Below are 19,893 nucleotides of genomic sequence, written 5' to 3' on the forward strand. Positions count from 1 at the left end.
CTGTTTGTCATACTGCTGTTGGGCACACAGGTATTTTTGTAGTTCGAATTTGTAGCAGGTGAGACAGTAAAGCTATAAACATAGAATTTTGTGAGGTCACCTAGATAACTTCCAAGAGGATCTGGTCTTTAAAATCCAAATTTAATGTGCCGGAATCCCAAAGGGACTGTTTATCTTTTTCTTAGACATCTCTGGCTGCAAGATCTTTTTCTTTTTTTTTTTTTTTTTTTTTTTTTTTTGAGACGGAGTCTCGCTCTGTCGCCCAGGCTGGAGTGCAGTGGCGCGATCTCGGCTCACTGCAAGCTCCGCCTCCCAGGTTCACGCCATTCTCCTGCCTCAGCCTCTCCGAGAGTAGCTGGGACTACAGGCGCCCGCCACCACGCCCGGCTAATTTTTTGTATTTTTAGTAGAGACGGGGTTTCACTGTGGTCTCGATCTCCTGACCTCGTGATCCTCCCGCCTCGGCCTCCCAAAGTGCTGGGATTACAAGCGTGAGCCACCGCGCCCGGCCCTCGCAAGATCTTTTTCTTAATGGATTACTCTGTTCAGGATTATTTGAAATCTCACATATGCTTTCCTTTTTTTGCTGTATGACATGCCCAGAAAGATATTCATCCCTTTCCTTATATTACACACATACATTAACATATTTTCTTTAGATGAGGTTTTTAGAGGTAGAGAGTGAACACTGACATTTTGAAGAGGTGGAAAGGGTTTTAAACCACAGGGCTTGAGCACCAGACATTTCTATCTTTTTTAAAAAGCAGTCTTTTTTTTTTTTTTTTTTTTTGCCAACTTGTTATCTAGCCTGATTTATTCTTATTAGAGTAACTCAGAACCCTTAACCCCCAGTCTTCAAGCTCAGTTTTGACCTCTTTTACTATATTCAGATTTGGTGAAATGCTTTGCTCAACATCAGCTTTTTAGCCCTGAGCCCCCTATTTTCTTTCTTTCCTATTTGTCTCTATAAAGAGAAAGGAGCATGTAGAGATTTTATGCCATTAATATGAGTTAAATTCTCTCCCACAATAGAGAGAATTACTACAGGGAAATTCATAGATTTAAATATTAGGCTAGTGCAAAAGTAATTGTGGTTTTTGCCATTACTTTTGATGGCAAAAATTGCAATTGTTTTGTACCAACCTAATAACGTTTCTGTTGTATTAAATAGTATTAGTTGAAGTGATGGTAGTGCTGTCAATATTAGACCATAAATGGGGAAGATAAGAGAAAAAAGCCTGGGAAATTCAATCAAATGATTAAGAGCTAAAGACACATGGCAGCTCTTTTCATGTTCCTTAAACAGCTGGAGTAAAGATTAAATAACAATGACCTTGTTCAGGACTCTTGGAAAATGGAATAATAGAACCCATGTGCAGGACTAATAGAGATCTGAGACAGAGCTGTTTGGTTGGGAATTCTTAGAAAATCTGGTTGCTCATGTTCTTAAGACCACATGCAAATGGGAGTCAACTTGCTCAGAGAGTGCAACACTATCCCAGCTAAAGGAAATGCCACAGAGTACTGCGCTTTCTCCTCAAGAATACATTGCATTGGGGTCCGTGGTTACCAGAGCAACAGTGAGCTGGGATCTTTCTTTTTTTTTTTTTTGTCTTTTTTTTTTTTTTTTTTTTTAATTATACTTTAGGTTTTAGGGTACATGTGCACAATGTGCAGGTTTGTTACATATGTATCCATGTGCCATGTTGATTTCCTGCACCCATTAACTCGTCATTTAGCATTAGGTATATCTCCTGATGCTGTCCCTCACCACTCCCCCCACCCCACAACAGTCCCCGGAGTGTGATGTTCCCCTTCCTGTGTCCATGAGTTCTCATTGTTCAATTCCCACCTATGAGTGAGAACATGCGGTGTTTGGTTTTTTGTCCTTGCGATAGTTTACTGAGAATGATATTTTCCAGTTTCATCCATGTCCCTACAAAGGACACGAACTCATCATTTTTTATGGCTGCATAGTATTCCATGGTGTATATGTGCCACATTTTCTTAATCCAGTCTATCGTTGTTGGACATTTGGGTTGGTTCCAAGTATTTGCTATTGTGAATAGTGCCGCAATAAACATACGTGTGCATGTGTCTTTATAGCAGCATGATTTATAGTCCTTTGGGTATATACCCAGTAATGGGATGGCTGGGTCTAATGGTATTTCTAGTTCTAGATCCCTGAGGAATCGCCACACTGACTTCACAATGGTTGAACTAGTTTACAGTCCCACCAACAGTGTAAAAGTGTTCCTATTTCTCCACATCCTCTCCAGCACCTGTTGTTTCCTGATTTTTTAATGATGGCCATTCTAACTGGTGTGAGATGGTATCTCACTGTGGTTTTGATTTGCATTTCTCTGATGGCCAGTGATGAGGAGCATTTCTTCATGTGTTTTTTGGCTGCATAAATGTCTTCTTTTGAGAAGTGTCTATTCATGTCCTTTGCCCACTTTTTGATGGGGTTGTTTGTTTTTTTCTTGTAAATTTGTTTGAGTTCATTGTAGATTCTGGATATTAGCCCTTTGTCAGATGAGTAGGTTGCAAAAATTTTCTCCCATTGTGTAGGTTGCCTGTTCACTCTGATGGTAGTTTCTTTTGCTGTGCAGAAGCTCTTTAGTTTAATGAGATCCCATTTGTCAATTTTGGCTTTTGTTGCCATTGCTTTTGGTGTTTCAGACATGAAGTCCTTGCCCACGCCTATGTCCTGAATGGTATTGCCTAGGTTTTCTTGTAGGATTTTAATGGTTTTAGGTCTAACATTTAAGTCTTTAATCCATCTTGAATTAATTTTTGTATAAGGTGTAAGGAAGGGATCCAGTTTCAGCTTTCCACATATGGCTAGCCAGTTTTCCCAGCACCATTTATTAAATAGGGAATCCTTTCCCCATTTCTTGTTTTTGTCAGGTTTGTCAAAGATCAGATAGTTGTAGCTATGCGGCATCATTTCTGAGGGCTCTGTTCTGTTCCATTGATCTATGTCTCTGTTGTGGTACCAGTACCATGCTGTTTCGGTTACTGTAGCCTTGTAGTATAGTTTAAAGTCAGGTAGGGTGATGCCTCCAGCTTTGTTCTTTTGGCTTAGGATTGACTTGGCGATGCGGGCTCTTTTTTGGTTCCATATGAACTTTAAAGTAGTTTTTTCCAATTCTGTGAAGAAAGTCATTGGTAGCTTGATGGGGATGGCATTGAATCTATAAATTACCTTGGGCAGTATGGCCATTTTCACGATATTGATTCTTCCAACCCATGAGCACGGAATGTTCTTCCATTTGTTTGTATCCTCTTTTATTTCATTGAGCAGTGGTTTGTAGTTCTCCTTGAAGACGTCTTTCACATCCCTTGTAAGTTGGATTCCGAGGTATTTTATTCTCCTTGAAGCAATTGTGAATGGGAGTTCACTCATGATTTGGCTCTCTGTTTGTCTGTTATTGGTGTACAAGAATGCTTGTGATTTTTGTACATTGATTTTGTATCCTGAGACTTTGCTGAAGTTGCTAATCAGCTTAAGGAGATTTTGGGCTGAGACAGTGGGGTTTTCTAGATATACAATCATGTCATCTGCAAACAGGGACAATTTGACTTCCTCTTTTCCTAACTGAATACCCTTTATTTCCTTCTCCTGCCTGATTGCTCTGGCCAGAACTTCCAACACTATGTTGAATAGGAGCGGTGAGAGAGGGCATCCCTGTCTTGTGCCAGTTTTCAGAGGGAATGCTTCCAGTTTTTGCCCATTCAGTATGATATTGGCTGTGGGTTTGTCATAGATAGCTCTTATTATTTTGAGATACGTCCCATCAATACCTAATTTATTGAGAGTTTTTAGCATGAAGGGTTGTTGAATTTTGTCAAAGGCCTTTTCTGCATCTATTGAGATAATCATGTGGTTTTTGTCTTTGGTTCTGTTTATATGCTGGATTACATTTATTGATTTGCGTATGTTGAACCAGCCTTGCATCCCAGGGATGAAGCCCACTTGATTATGGTGGATAAGCTTTTTGATGTGCTGCTGGATTCGGTTTGCCAGTATTTTATTGAGGATTTTTGCATCAATGTTCATCAAGGATATTGGTCTGAAATTCTCTTTTTTGGTTATGTCTCTGCCAGGCTTTGGTATCAGGACGATGCTGGCTTCCTAAAATGTGTTAGGGAGGATTCCCTCTTTTTCTATCAATTGGAATAGTTTCAGAAGGAATGGTACCAGTTCCTCCTTGTACTTCTGGTAGAATTCAGCTGTGAATCCATCAGGTCCTGGACTCTTTTTGGTTGGTAAGCTATTGATTATTGCCACAATTTCAGAACCTGTTATTGGTCTATTCAGAGATTCAACTTCTTCCTGATTTAGTCTTGGGAGGGTGTATTTGTCGAGGAATTTATCCATTTCTTCTAGATTTTCTAGTTTATTTGCATAGAGGTGTTTGTAGTATTCTCTGATGGTAGATTGTATTTCTGTGGGATTGGTGATGATATCCCCTTTTTCATTTTTTATTGCATCTATTTGATTCTTCTCTCTTTTCTTCTTTATTAGTCTTGCTAGCGGTCTATCAATTTTGTTGATCTTTTCAAAAAACCAGCTCCTGGATTCATTAATTTTTTGAAGGGTTTTTTGTGTCTCTATTTCCTTCAGTTCTGCTCTGATTTTAGTTATTTCTAGCCTTCTGCTAGCTTTTGAATGTGTTTGCTCTTGCTTTTCTAGTTCTTTTAATTGTGATGTTAGGGTGTCAATTTTGGATCTTTCCTGCTTTCTCTTGTGGGCATTTAGTGCTATAAATTTCCCTCTACACACTGCTTTGAACGTGTCCCAGAGATTCTGGTATGTTGTGTCTTTGTTCTCGTTGGTTTCAAAGAACATCTTTATTTCTGCCTTCATTTCATTATGTACCCAATAGTCATTCAGGAGCAGGTTGTTCAGTTTCCATGTACTTGAGCAGTTTTGAGTGAGTTTCTTAATCCTGAGTTCTAGTTTGATTGCACTGTGGTCTGAGAGACAGTTTGTTATAATTTCTGTTCTTTTACATTTGCTGAGGAGAGCTTTACTTCCAACTATGTGGTCAATTTTGGAATAGGTGTGGTGTGGTGCTGAAAAAAATGTATATTCTGTTGATTTGGGGTGGAGAGTTCTGTAGATGTCTATTAGGTCCACTTTATGTAGAGCTGAGTTCAATTCCTGGATATCCTTGTTAACTTTCTGTCTCGTTGATCTGTCTAATGTTGACAGTGGGGTGCTAAAATCTCCCGTTATTATTGTGTGGGAGTTTAAGTCCCTTTGTAGGTCACTGAGGACTTGCTTTATGAATCTGGGTGCTCCTGTGTTGGGTGCATATATATTTAGGATAGTTAGCTCTTCTTGTTGAATTGATCCCTTTACCATTATGTAATGGCCTTCTTTGTCTCTTTTGATCTTTGTTGGTTTAAAGTCTATTTTATCAGAGACTAGGATTGCAACCCCTGCCTTTTTTTGTTTTCTGTTTGCTTGATAGATCTTCCTCCATCCCTTTATTTTGAGTCAATGTGTGTCTCTGCATGTGAGATAGGTTTCCTGAATACAGCACACTGATGGGTCCTGACTCCTTATCCAGTTTGCCAGTCTATGTCTTTTAATTGGAGCATTTAGCCCATTTACATTTAACGTTAATATTGTTATGTGTGAATGTGATCCTGTCATTATGATGTTAGTTGGTTATTTTGCTCGTTAGTTGCTATAGTTTCTTCCTAACCTCGATGGTCTTTACAATTTGGCGTGTTTTTTCAGTGGCTGGTACCGGTTGTTCCTTTCCATGTTTAGTACTTCCTTCAGGAGCTCTTTTAGGGCAGGCCTGGTGGTGACAAAATCACTCAGCGTTTGCTTGTCTGTAAAGTATTTTATTTCTCCTTCACTTATGAAGCTTAGTTTGGCTGGATATGAAATTCTGGGCTGAAAATTCTTTTCTTTAAGAATGTTGAATATTGGCCCCCACTCTCTTCTGGCTTGTAGAGTTTCTGCCGAGAGATCAGCTGTTAGTCTGATGGGCTTCCCTTTGTGGGTAACCCAACCTTTCTCTCTGGCTGCCCTTAACATTTTTTCCTTCATTTCAACTTTGGTGAATCTGACAATTATGTGTCTTGGGGTTGCTCTTCTCCAGGAGTATCTTTGTGGCGTTCTCTGTATTTCCTGAATCTGAATGTTGGCCTGCCTTGCTAGATTGGGGAAGTTCTCCTGGATAATATCTTGCAGAGTGTTTTCCAACTTGGTTCCATTCTCCCCATCATTTTCAGGTACACCAATCAGATGTAGGTTTGGTCTTTTCACATAGTCCCAAATTTCTTGGAAGCTTTGTTCATTTCTTTTTATTCTTTTTTCTCTAAACTTCCCTTCTCTCTTCATTTCATTCATTTCATCTTCCATTAGCGATACCCTTTCTTCCAGTTGATCGCATCTGCTACTGAGGCTTCTGCAATCTTTCCGTAGTTCTCGATACTTGGCTTTCAGCTCCATCACCTCCTTTAAGCCCTTCTCTCCATTGGTTATTCTAGTTATCCAGTCTTCCAATTTTTTTTCAAAGTTTTTAACTTCTTTGCTATTGTTTTGAATTTCCTCTCGTAGCTCAGATTAGTTTGGTCGTCTGAAGCCTTCTTCTCTCAACTCGTCAAAGTCATCCTCCATCCAGCTTTGTTCTGTTGCTGGTGAGGAACTGCATTCCTTTGGAGGAGGAGCGGTGCTCTGCTTTTTACAGTTTCCAGTTTTTCTGCTCTGTTTTTTCCCCATCTTTGTGGTTTTATCTACTTTTTGTCTTTGATGATGGTGATGTACAGATGGGTTTTTGGTGTGGATGTCCTTTCTGTTTCTTAGTTTACCTTCTACCAGACAGCACCCTCAGCTGCAGGTCTGTTGGAGTTTACTAGAGGTCCACTCCAGACCCTGTTTGGCTGGGTGCCAGCAGTGGTGGCTCCAGAACAGCGGATTTTCGTGAGAGCACAAATTCAGCTGTCTGATAGTTCCTCTGAAAGTTTTGTCTCAGAGGAGTACCTGGCCAAATGAGGTGTCAGTCTGTCTCTACTGGGGGGGGTGCCTCCCAGTTAGGCTGCTCAGGGGTGAGGGACCCACTTTAGGAGGCAGTCTGTCCGTTCTCAGATCTCCAGCTGTGTGCTGGGAGAACCACTACTCTCTTCAAAGCTGTCAGTCAGACAGGGACATTTAAGTCTGTGGAGGTTCCTGCTGAGTTTTTGTTTGTCTGTGCCCTGTCCCCAGAGGTGGAGCCTACAGAGTCAGGCAGGCCTCCTTGAGCTGTGGTGGGCTCCACCCAGTTCGAGCTTCCTGGCTGCTTTGTTTACCTAAGCAAGCCTGGGCAATGGCGGGCGCCCCTCCCCCAGCCTCGCTGCTGCCTTGCAGTTTGATCTCAGACTGCTGTGCTAGCAATCAGCGAGCCTCCGTGGGCATAGGACCCTCCGAGCCAGGTGCGGGACACAGTCTCCTAGTGTGCCATTTTCCAGGCCCGTTTGAAAAGCGCAGTATTAGGATGGGACTGACCCGATATTCCAGGTGCCGTCTGTTACCCCTTTCTTTGACTAGGAAAGGGAACTCCCTGACCCCTTGCCCTTCCTGAGTGAGGCAATGCCTCCCCCTGCTTCAGCTCGAGCACAGTGCGCTTCACCGACTGTCCTGCACCCACTGTTAGGCACTCCCTAGTGAGATGAAACCGGTACCTCAAGCAGAAATGCAGAAATCACCCGTCTTCTGTGTCGCTCGGGCTGGGAGCTGGAGACCGGAGCTGTTCCTATTCGGCCATCTTGGCTCCACCCCCCCAGCTGGGATCTTTCTTTGAGTACATAAAAAAAAAAAAAAATCCGCCATTGAAAGTTGATAGTGTTTGAGAGTTTCAAAAGCTTCTCCCTAGAAAGGAGTTACGATGGTGTGGATACACAATGAACTAGGTTTTAGATTTTCTCTTCAAATACTTCTGAGGACAGGGATGGTAATTTTTTTTTATTATACTTTAAGTTCTGGGGTACTTGTGCAGAATATGCAGGTTTGTTACATAGGTATACATATGCCATGGTGGTTTGCTGCACGCATCAACCAGTCATCTACATTAGGTATTTCTCCTAATGCTATCCCTCCCCTAGTTCCCCTCCCGGTGACAGGCCTCAGTGTGTGATGTTCCCCTCCCTGTGTCCATGTGTTCACATTGTTTAACTCCCACTTATGAGAGAAAACATACAGTGTTTGGTTTTCTGTTCTTGTGTTAGTTTGCTGAGAATGACGTTTTCCAGCTTCATCCATGTCCCTGCAAAGGACATGAACTCATCTGTTTTTATGGCTGCATAGTATTCCACGGTGTATATGTGCCACATTTTCTTTATCCAGTCTATCATTGACGGACATTTGGGTTGGCTCCAAGCCTTTCCTATTGTGAACAGTGCTGCAATAAACATATGTGTGCCTGTGTCTTTATAGTAGAATGATTTATAATCCTTCGGGTATATACCCAGTAATGGGAATTCTGGGTCAGATGATATTTCTGGTTCTAGATCCTTGAGGAATTGCCACACTGTCTTCCAAAATGGTTGAACTAATTTACACTCCCACCAACAGTGTAAATGCGTTCCTATTTCTCCACGTCCTCTCCAATGTCTGTTGTTTCCTGACTTTTTAATGATCGCCATCTTTGACAAACCTGACAAGAACAAGCAATGGGGAAAGGATTCCCTATTTAATAAATGGTGTTGGGAAAACTGGCTAGCCATATGCAGAAAACTGAAACTGGACCCTATCCTTACACCTTATACAGAAACTAACTCAAGATGGCTTAAAGACTTAAACGTAAGACCTAAAACCATAAAAATCCTAGAAGAAAAACTAGGCAATACCATTCAGGACATAGGCATGAGCAAAGACTTCATGACTAAAACACCAAAAGCAATGGCAACAAAAGCCAAAATTGACAAATGGGATCTAATTAAACTAAGGAGCTTCTGCACAGCAAAATAAACTATCATCAGAGTGAACAGGAAACCTACACAATGAGAGAAAATTTTTGCAGTCTATTCATATGACAGAGGGCTAATATCTAGCATCTACAAAGAACCTAAACAAATTTACAAGAAAAAAGCAAACAACCCCATCAAAAAGTGGGTGAAGGATATGACCAGACACTTCTCAAAAGAAGACATTTATGCAGTCAACAAACATATGAAAAAAAGCTCATCATCCCTGGTCATTAGAGAAATGCGAATCAAAACCACAATGAGATACCATTTCATGCCAGTTAGAATGGTGATCAATAAAAAGTCAGGGAAGGTAAATTACTGATCTAGCATGTTCACCTATTAAATGATACTCCTTAGGTTTTGAAGGAGTGAATGCAATTCTCACAGGTACACAAAATTACTGAAATGGGAAGCCTTCCTTCACTGGTTGTGGTCTAGAAAAAGTCTTGTCTACACGATTTCAGAGTATGTGGTAATTTGACTCAAACAGGTTGTTTGAAATTTTGTAGACAAGATTGTTTAATTATTTAAATATTCCATTGTTAATGCATTGTTTTTATGTCATTTGAGAATAACTTAAGCCAGAAACCTCCACCCTTAGTCAAAACCAGTGAAGACAGAATAGCATGGTGGTTCTGATGCTGGACTTGGGAGCCAGATAGCCTGGCTTCAAATCTTTCCTCTGTCACCCAGCTGTGTGTGACTTTGGTGAAGTTACCTTATTTTCTCACTTTTTCATCTGTAAAATGGAGATAGTAATAGGCTCTCCCTCAGGTCTTTTTTTGTGAAGAATAAGCGAGTTAATGAGTAAAGTGCCTGGCAAATATAAGCTTTAAAAATATTTTCTAGAATCTGATTATGTAGTATTTCATCTAAGAGCTTTCTAATGGAACAAACACGTGTAAAACATGCCTGGGAAATATGCTAATTTTAATCCATATAGACTTTAAAATGTTCATTTACTCTTAAAAATGAGAAAGTGAGTGTTAGTGTGGAATTTTAATTAACTATAAATTAAGTACATTTTTACTTTTTGGTTATATTTCTAGTTGGAATGGCATGTAAAATACTGACCCATTTTAGCCCACAGAATATTATAACAAACATTGACAATAGAAAATCCATCTGTTAATTAGCCAGGGCTGAATAAATTCATGCAGCAGTGAGTAGAGTTCAGCATTAGGTTGTTTTCCTGATATTTGTACTTTGTAATAAAGTCTTGCTCATTATCTGTATTTTTATTGGAAAAAATGTTAATTTAAGATATAGGAGAATGAGAGTTTTTAATGGCAATAAGTAATGAGGAAATTAGTTTTGCAATCTTTATGGAAGTGAAGCTATTCTTTATTTTAAAATTCTATTGCATTAACAGAAAAAAACCGTATTTAAGGGATAGCTGGTAAATTCTTCTAAAAGCCTCGAACTATTGAGATTAAAATAACTTCAAAGATTCCAGAATGGTTGTTTATTTTGGAAAATTAACCTATGGCAACCATTATAAAATCATACATCTATTAATATGTTCATTGTTTAAACTGAAATAAAACATAGTATGTCTAAACTATTAGTTAATAAAGGAACAAATAAAAAAGTTAAATCAATTAAACATTGTGGATATTCTTTATCACTGACAAATCATTGTAAAGAATAAGAGGCTGATCCTACACTTACATATATTTCTGTAACATTTATTTTGGTCTCAGGGCAGGAGCTTCTCCTAGTCTTATTCTATCTTGACCTCATTTGCTAGATTCTTGTTACCAATCTCTACATTTCTCTGAGACTTGCCAATCATATTCTTGTACCTTAATTTTTTTCTACCTATTCTTTTTCTTGAGCTTTAAGATAAAACCTGCTCAAGAAATTTTGTCAGTCTTCAGAGATATGTTCTTAATTTTGTCAATATCTCAAGCTACCAAGGCACCTCTTTCCTGTCAATCATCTTAATGGACAATGTGCACACTTTGCCCCTACTTTTCAGCTCCTCCTTTGCTCTTCACCACAGTATGATTGACTGCCACTCATCACTGTCCTGTCACTGCTCTCACAAGTCACTAGAGATCAGCCTGTGTCAATTTAGTTGACCTCTTATAATCTGAAGTCTGCCAATCATCTCTGCTGCATTGGACAAACTTTTTTCACATGGCTTCTCTACTGAGTCTCTAGTATCCTATGCCTACTTTACCTTTCTCAACAATTTCAGTATCTGTTATTGCCTTTACTGATCCCAAAATTTTATCATCCCTTAGGAATCTACCTGCTTGTCTTAGAGGAAGCATAGGCTTTATTTAACCAAACTAAACTCACTTCCTTCTCTTGCCTTGTATGTTTCTCTTCATTATTCTGTATCCCACTGTGACTTCATCACCTGCACCATTGTTTAAGCCAGGCATCTTGAATTCTTCTTTGTATACTTACTTCTTGTTGGTCTTGAAGTTTTGGCATTACTTCTCTTCCTTCTTTGCATCTTCATCCTCAATAGCAGCCTTCCACACTATGCTATTTATGTAGGCATAGTTATAATTCAAAAATCTTTCTATGATCCTTCTAAGGAATCTCCAAATCTTTGGCTGGTTCTCTGATTCATTTACTTTTGTTTGATTCCAGAATTTGCCCTCTAAAGGACCTTCAGGGTCAATATTCCAGTTTTCTCTTGCTTCTCTAGGCATCAACATCTAGAAGAAGTAAACATCAGCATCCCTTCACCCTTTGCTGGGGACCTCTAGGCCTACCCTCTCCCAGAATCAGACTTAAGATCTCTGCCTGCAGAGCCAGTGAGAAGATGGACTATTATTTAAGCCCACACCTGATTCCCCCAAAGTTACTGCTTCTCTGAAAGCAAAGTTCACTCATTTTCATTGAACAAAAAATTTGAACTAGTGAAAAATTATCTCTATCTTTGCAAATGATTATATATATATTTAAATCTGTAAAGTTGCTAAAGTCATGCCATTTTGACTCTTTAGAGTAAAAATGCTCAAGTCACTTGTTTAGGCACAGAACATTCTGTGCTTGAAAAGAATTAAGTCAATGCGTTAATTTTTTGCACAGTGACAGTGGGGTGATCTGTACTATATTTTATTGAGAAAGGGGAAAAAAAGATGATATTTTCTACCTGAAAATCTTATTTTTGTTAGCTTCCACTTCTTTTTTTATCCTTGCAAGTTACTTGTTAACTTGTGTTATCCTCTGACCATTTTAATGTAAGTAAATAATTACTCAACAGAGATCATGCAGAGGAAAAATTGCAAAAGCTCTTTTGAAACCATATACTATAAATTACAGTAGTTGCTGCTAAACATGCATAAAACTTTTTTTTTTAGGATAATGCAGAGCATGTTCACAAGTTGCCTCCAGGTCTGACTCCTATCTAATTGTCCTCTTTATGAAAATATCTTAGTTATTAATATAAATATTAGGAAGCAATAGAGCAATTTTTATTATTACAAGGAGACAGAGACTACCTTAACTTTTACATCTACCTTGTAAAAGCTTTTTTAAAAGACTTATTCTCAACATTGAGAATTTAGAACTTAGACAATTTCATTTATAGTTGTCTGTGTTTCATGGATTGAACTGGAGGTCATTATGTTAAGCGAAATAAGCCAGACACAGAAAGACAAACTTTGTATGTTCTCTTATTTGTGGAATCTAGGGACCAGTTTTAAAATGCATTAAACACATTTTCTGCATTAAAATGCTTACTAACCATGTCATAAATTTAATGACTACACAGGGCCCATTTGATTTTCAGTTGCCCTCTGGAAATTTATAATTACATATTTATAATTCATAATTAAAGATAGACTATAAAGACTATAAAGTTTTAACATACATTCATTCAGCTAGTAAACCTTTTAACTTAGAACGATTGATTCATAGAAGAAAGAGGTCTCTCCAGGCCTCTATTTCTCCCAGGTGATCCTGAAGTGTGCAGCAACAGTTAAAGTGTTGAATACATTATCTCTTATCCATTTATTTATTTATGCCAGTATTGGACAATTGAGTTGTTCAAGAGAACCCAATTCTCTTATATTAAGCCAGTGAATGTCTGTCATAATATAAACTTGTAATTTTTTGTTTCACTTATTGGGTTCATATTTTTTAATTTTAAAAATGTATATATATAATATTGAATATATTATAAATATATTAAATATGTTATAATATATAATAATATTATATAAATAGATAATATATTTATATTTATATATGTAATTTAAAAATTAATACATATTTTATTATATACTAATTAATTTTTTTGAGATGGAGTCTCGCTTTCTAAAATCAGTATATATATATATATACATACACACACATACATACCTATATACAGAACATATATTAAATTCCACAGGCTATGCTAAACACTGGAGACACAATATGCAAAGGACAGACAAATTTCCTGCCCTCACAGAGTCTAATAGTAATAATATAAGGATAATCATAGGGAGTGTCCTTCAGCTCTTTGAAGGCAGTAATAGCCGAGCAATTGAAAGCACTGCAGACAGATGAAATGGAGGAAAATATGCAAAGGTCCAGAGAAAAGGAAGTATGGTGAACTAATGTTCCCCATGACCGAATATGTGAGTTGGGGACCAGAGAAGCAAAGAGAGGTAGGTCTTGATGGATTTCAGACTATATTTTTATGAAAACAGGGAACCACTTAAAGGAGAATATCACTGTGAAGAGGACATAATCTTATTTACATTTTAGAAACAAACTTATTTCAGTGGAAAGTTTAGTTGAGTGCAAAAAAGGAAGCAGAATAGCCAGTTATGATTCACTGTGATACAGCCAAAAAATGATGGGAAATAATACCAGAGCAGTGGTAACGGGATGCAAGGAAAGCAGAAGATACTTGGGAGGACAATCAATATGACAGTCTGAGGATATATGGGGTTATGGGAATGGAAGGCAGATTGTGCACTGCACAGCTGGAGAGACTGTCCTTGCATAGCCATAAGCAAGCCACAGAGTGGGCCCTCAAAGATGATACTCAGGTTTCTGGTTTGAGTTACTGGGTAGATGGTCATCCTGTTCACTGAGTTAGGGAGAACAGGAGGAGATATGGTATTAGGTGGGAAGAAGATAATGAGTTCATTTTTGGACATACTGATTTCAAGTTATCTATGGGATATCAAAGGTAGTGAGATGGATATACGAGTCTGGAACTCATAGAATTTTTCTTGGCATTAGCTTTGGGTTTGGCAATTTCCGCATATAGATAGTAATGAAAGATATAAGAATATATGGGCATTTTCTGGGATAATTTATAAAGTGAGAGAAGTGGAGGGCCAGGACGCCCAATTTAAGAGATGGAAAGGAAGACAACGATCCTGCTACTGAGGGAGGGGGAAGCTCCGTGTAGGGTGATGTCATGCAATAAAGGGGAAAAGAGTTTTTTGGTTTTGTTTTGTTTTTATAAAGGAAGGAGTAGATAATTGTGTCAACTATTGCAAAGAGGTCAAATACAGTAAAAATTAAAACTTAAACATGGCATTTTGCAATGAGATAATTATTAATGAGTGTGGTAATGGCTCAATTTCTTGTGGAAACTGCTGAGGTTGGGAGCCAGAATGTGATGGGTTAAGCAGAGAATCAGAGATGAAAAATAGAGACATGGCATGTAGAATATGCTTTGGAGAATTTGGTGTATAAAGTAGAGGGGAGTGAGAAGGACAATAAGTTAGAGGAATATGAATTCAGAAAGGATTTTGTTTGAAGAAGGGTGGGACTTGAACATGTTCACGTGTTGATGGGAAAGATTATGCTGAGATGAAAGGATCAAAGGTGATTCATTTCCAAAGAGAAAATCAAAAGGGTTTAGAGAACTGGTGGAAAGATCCTTTTGAGGTTAGAGATCATAAAATTACAGTGGCACTAAGCCAATGAATCTTGCACCTTCATGACAGTCTGAACGTAAATTTCCAAAGCAACTGTCATAAACATAACTTGAAATCAGGTCTTGATATATTGTTTTAAAATTATCTAATTATGTCTCCATTTCCACAAGAGAGAGGATTGTGGATCTTAAGTACTGTAGTACTCTCACAGCTGAGGCAGGATCCCAGGCACATAGTAAGCACCTATAAAGTTTATATTGAATCAGTTAAAAGTTATTTTCATTCTCTTGCTTTCCAGACTCATTAAGTACTTTTTTCTTGGTTAAATATTCAAAATTTCTCCAACTTCTCCAGATATAATTGTGTTCTGAGTCTCTTCATGTCCCTATTAATACTCTACTGCAAAAGCTCGGTTTTGTTTATGTCTTTAACATGCGGTGTCGACACATGAAGCTACACTTCAGCTATAGCTGAGAAGAAAGAATCTAAGGTGGAAATTACAGAAACCTCTTTTCGTAAATGAAGAAAAAAATAGCAATTTTCAGAGATCATGATTATAGTTCAAGTATGTTACTCTCAAGCACAAAGACAGTTACCAATTTCTTCCACTGAAATATGATGGTGAGCCCTTGCCCATGGAGAGATGAACAACCATCTTAATAAATGCTTAGTCTAGATGTATGTCTTTTTCTAAGGCTTGGGAAGCATCTCTACTTCTTCTCCAGCCCGTTTGTTGATATTTGCTTATAGAAAGAAAACAATTCTAATATTAGAATAATAAAAACTGAAAAAGCCAGCCCTACCAACGTCTTGATTTTAGCTTGCTGAGAGCCATGTCAGACTGTTGACATTAAGAACTGCAAAATAATAAGGTTGTGTTGTTTTACCCTCCTGGTTTGTAGTAATTTATTATAGCAGCATTAGGAAATGAATAAAGGGAACTAGAGGTTGAAGTTCTAAACTGGGACAGAATTAAGGATGAAGTACCAAAACTCCTTAATAGAGATGATCATTCCACACTGCCCAGCATATTAAATGGGTAAACTAAAACAGCTACTTCAACATTAACCTTCGCAAATCCACTTTTCCCCTATTGAATTATTGCCTTGACTTTACAGCTCATAGTAAATGATCAGCACATAAATTATTAGCAGGTTTATGTATACTTTGAAGTGAAAATACGAGCTCAGGAAAAATGGCAGCTAACCTGCTTACAAACTACAGGTCACTACCTAGCAATATAGTTAAATTTAGCTGCCCCACAAAATGTTGCAACTTATGTGTCAATTTGTTAAGGGTATTTTCTTTACTAATAACATAAGGATAGTAATATTTATTTAGCAGTTACACTGTACCACAAACTACAGTGAAGAATTTTTCATGTTTTATTTCATTTTACAACATTAATACATAAGAGATATTATTTCCATTTTACAGATTAAATTTAAGTAAACTGGTCCCTGTCAGTGGTTGGAATATCTGGCCCTGAGGTCCATGTTCCTTAATGAAAGCTGTAGAAAGCTAGTTTGTCAGCATCAAGTTTCTTCTCTTAATCTTTAAAATAATCGGGTCGACTCTACTGCTGCTTTTGCATATCTGTACTTCTGCATAAAAATCACTGAAACTTGATTTTTGCTCTGCTTTCCTTTGCAGAACATGACCTATTCTAGGAGAAAGGGTCCTTTTTGAAGTTTTTGCTGTGGACATTGAATTAAAAGGGAAGATGCAGAACAAAATGGTACTCTGTGTCCTAGATTCTATCAAAAGAGACTACCTTCAAGAGTTTAAAATTTGGCAGCAAACTCTGCTTTAGGCCTTGCTATGGCATGTGAGAATTTATCTATATGGCATATATTTTTAAATTAACATACAAAATAATTTGTTAGACTTCACTTGCTCTCAAGTCCACAGGTACATAGATGGGTCATATTTTTATACATGTGTTATGGTGGGGTAGACATCAAATATTAGACCATTGGCAAACCAATCAACTTAATTTTTGACTGACCAATTTAAAGTTAGGTAAAAAGGATAGGCTTTCTGGTGAGTCAAACTGTGCTGAATATTTTAGTCTTTACTGAAGATTTAAAGGTGATGAAATTGAAGAGACTAAAGACTTGAACTCTTGATTTGTCCTTGCTGTTGCTTTATAGTGAAGGCACAAATCTATCTGACATAGCTAGAAAATAAACATGTCATGATCTAGTTGAAAAATTAAAATTACGGTGTTTTATTTTAAGTGCTTGTCAAAATAATTAGATTGGAGAAATCAGTATTTGGGTGTTTCTCTAATATTATTCTATAATTTTGTCAAAACCTAGTACCTAAAGCTCCTCTCTGAAACTAAGAGGAATAGTTGAGTTGTCCTCCCCAAGAGCAGTCTACTTGTCACTGTAATTTCTGAATAAATCTTCCTCACTGCCTACCACAGCTCTAACTTCATTAGGATGTCCTACACCTTTATTTTGTTGGAAAATGTCTCTTCCCAATGCTTGTGATAGCTATCCATATGAATTTTGGTCAATTAAGTTTGATTACTAACTAAACCAGGGGAGAAAAGAATACAGAAAGGAAAAGAGACATCCATTATTGGTAAAGCTGATAAAGCCATTAAGAAAAATGTGAAGAAAAGTTACTAGAGTTAGGAGAAAATTTGAGAACATGAACAATCATTCCCACTGTGCCTTCTCCAGCCCCAGTTTTGTTTTTAACACAGACACAGGGCCATGTTATGATGAGTAAAGAGAGTATTCTTATTTGATATTAATCTCAAAGATTAGAAACACTGACAAAACCCCAACTTTCTGAAATGTATATAAGGATTTTGTGGTGGATAGAATTCTAAAATAACCCCTAGGATGGTTTCCATCTGCGGTATGTGTATCTTCTCCCAGTTACTCAAAGAAACGAACCTAGGTGCTCACGTGAAGGGATTTTTCAGATGTAATTAAGTCTGAAAATATTAAGATGTTCTTAAGACAGGGAGATTTTAATCAGTGGTTGTAATCACATCACGCCAGCCCTTAAAAGAGAGTGGGTTCTTTCTGGAAAGAAATTGGACGCATGAGAATTATTTGATGCAAGGGAGATTCTCTGTGGCTGGCTCTGAGAGTGGAGGGGCCTACCTGGCAGGGAATGGCCCAGGACCCTAGACCAACTGCTAGACTACAGCCAGGACCCTAGAGCAACTGCTAGACTAGGTTGCAGCTCAGTCCTGCAACCACTAGGAACTGGATTTTGCCAACATTCTGAGTGAGCTAGGAAGTGGATTGATTATTCTCCAGAGCCTCCAGATAAAATCACAGTCTGGCTGATGCCTTGAGTGTGAACTTCTAAGTGGCGAGTCCAGCTGAGCTGCTCTTGGACTTCCGATTCACAGAAATGGGAACAATAAATGGATATTGCCTTAAGCCACCAAGTGTGTTGTGATTTGTTACACAGCAACAGAAACTGAATACAGATTTTTTAAGAAATAGAAAAATCCCAACCTGTACTACTTATTGTGATCATTTTCGAAAGTTGATTGTATACTACAGAATTTAGAGCAGGCTATTTTATCCAAAACTTAGCTCTTAGTTTTAATTCATGTGATCACTGCTAACTGCTTAGGAATTTGGTAAATGAATTATTCATAGCACTTAATATATTTGTTAAACCTTTATACTTTTAGTCCCAAGGATCCTAATCACTTTAGTCCATTTGCATATGGCAGTGAGTCCACTTCCTTGATTATTATTATTTTTTTTTTGAGACAGAATCTCGCTCTTTTGCCCAGGCTGGAGTGCAGTGGCGCTATCTCGGCTCACTGCAAGCCCCGCCTCCTGGGTTCACGCCATTTTCCTGCCTCAGCCTCCCGAGTAGGTGGGACTACAGGCGCCCGCCACCGCGCCCGGCTAATTTTTTGTATTTTTTTAATAGAGACGGGGTTTCACTGTGTTTGCCAGGATGGTCTCCATCTCCTGACCTCGTGATCTGCCCACCTAGGCCTCCCAAAGTGCTGGGATTACAGGTGTGAGCCACCGCACCCGGCCCTCCTTGATTATTTTTGCTGGTCTTTTAAAAACATTTTTCCTGAAGAACAGTGATTAGACTTGAATAGGAATGCATGTGGTAGACAAAGGTAGTGTAGTTTTCCGAAGTGAACAAAGTAGAAATGAGGCTTTACGTGGTTATTTACGTCATAAGTTGTTATTTGCAGCATGAGGTTATTTGTGGTATATGCCTTTTACATTTACTATTGTGCTTCTGGTAGGATAGCTTATATATGCAAGCTCTCTTCCTTATATTACAATTGAATATTTCTAATCCAAGAAACAGTATTAATAGCAGATTCCAAAAACCAGTACTAGAACCTTGAAAAGACATCTCTTTACGTCTCAGGAAAAGAGTTACAGTCTTATGTCAAGAGTCTCCGATTTGTTCACTTTGGAAAGCTGTAAAGAAGTTACAATGGAGGGAGCTCGGAGCCTGGGTGCTCTGGGCTCCTGTGGATTCTTCTCTTCCATAGGGTTTCTTTCTTTACCGGTTCTATCATGTGACTGTGCCTAGAAGTGTTTCCTGGTAAGGGGATGCCTCTAAGGAAGGAGTCATGGAGTGGAATGCAGGTTGGATCAGTTTTGGGGTGGGGGACACCCCATATCCTAAAGAAGAGGGGCTAAACAAAGTCATATATGGTCTAACTCGGCTCAATAAAATTGAAGTACAATGTTTGGCGCATAGTAGATGTTCAGTAAGAGTTCAATGATTGCTCAATCAGGGCCCCCCAAAAACACCTCTTCCCAGGTTAGATGATTTTTTAGCAGTACTTATAGGACTAAACATATAGTTTTACTCATGGCTACAATTTATTTCAGTGAAACTACACAGAGCCAAAACTGCAAAGGGAAAAGGGTATGGGGTGTAATCTGGAGAAAACTCAGCCCAAGTTTTCAGAGTCCTTTCCAGGTGGAATCACATAGGACATGCTAAATTACCCCAGGAATGAATTGTAATGTGTAAAATGTCATCTTCCAGGGAAGCTCATTAGAAACTCAGTTCCCAGGGTTTTTTGGGAGGTTTGTCATATAAGCAACCTTTG

This window comes from Symphalangus syndactylus, chromosome 6 (genome assembly GCF_028878055.3).
Source record: "Symphalangus syndactylus isolate Jambi chromosome 6, NHGRI_mSymSyn1-v2.1_pri, whole genome shotgun sequence".
NCBI lineage: Eukaryota > Metazoa > Chordata > Mammalia > Primates > Hylobatidae > Symphalangus > Symphalangus syndactylus.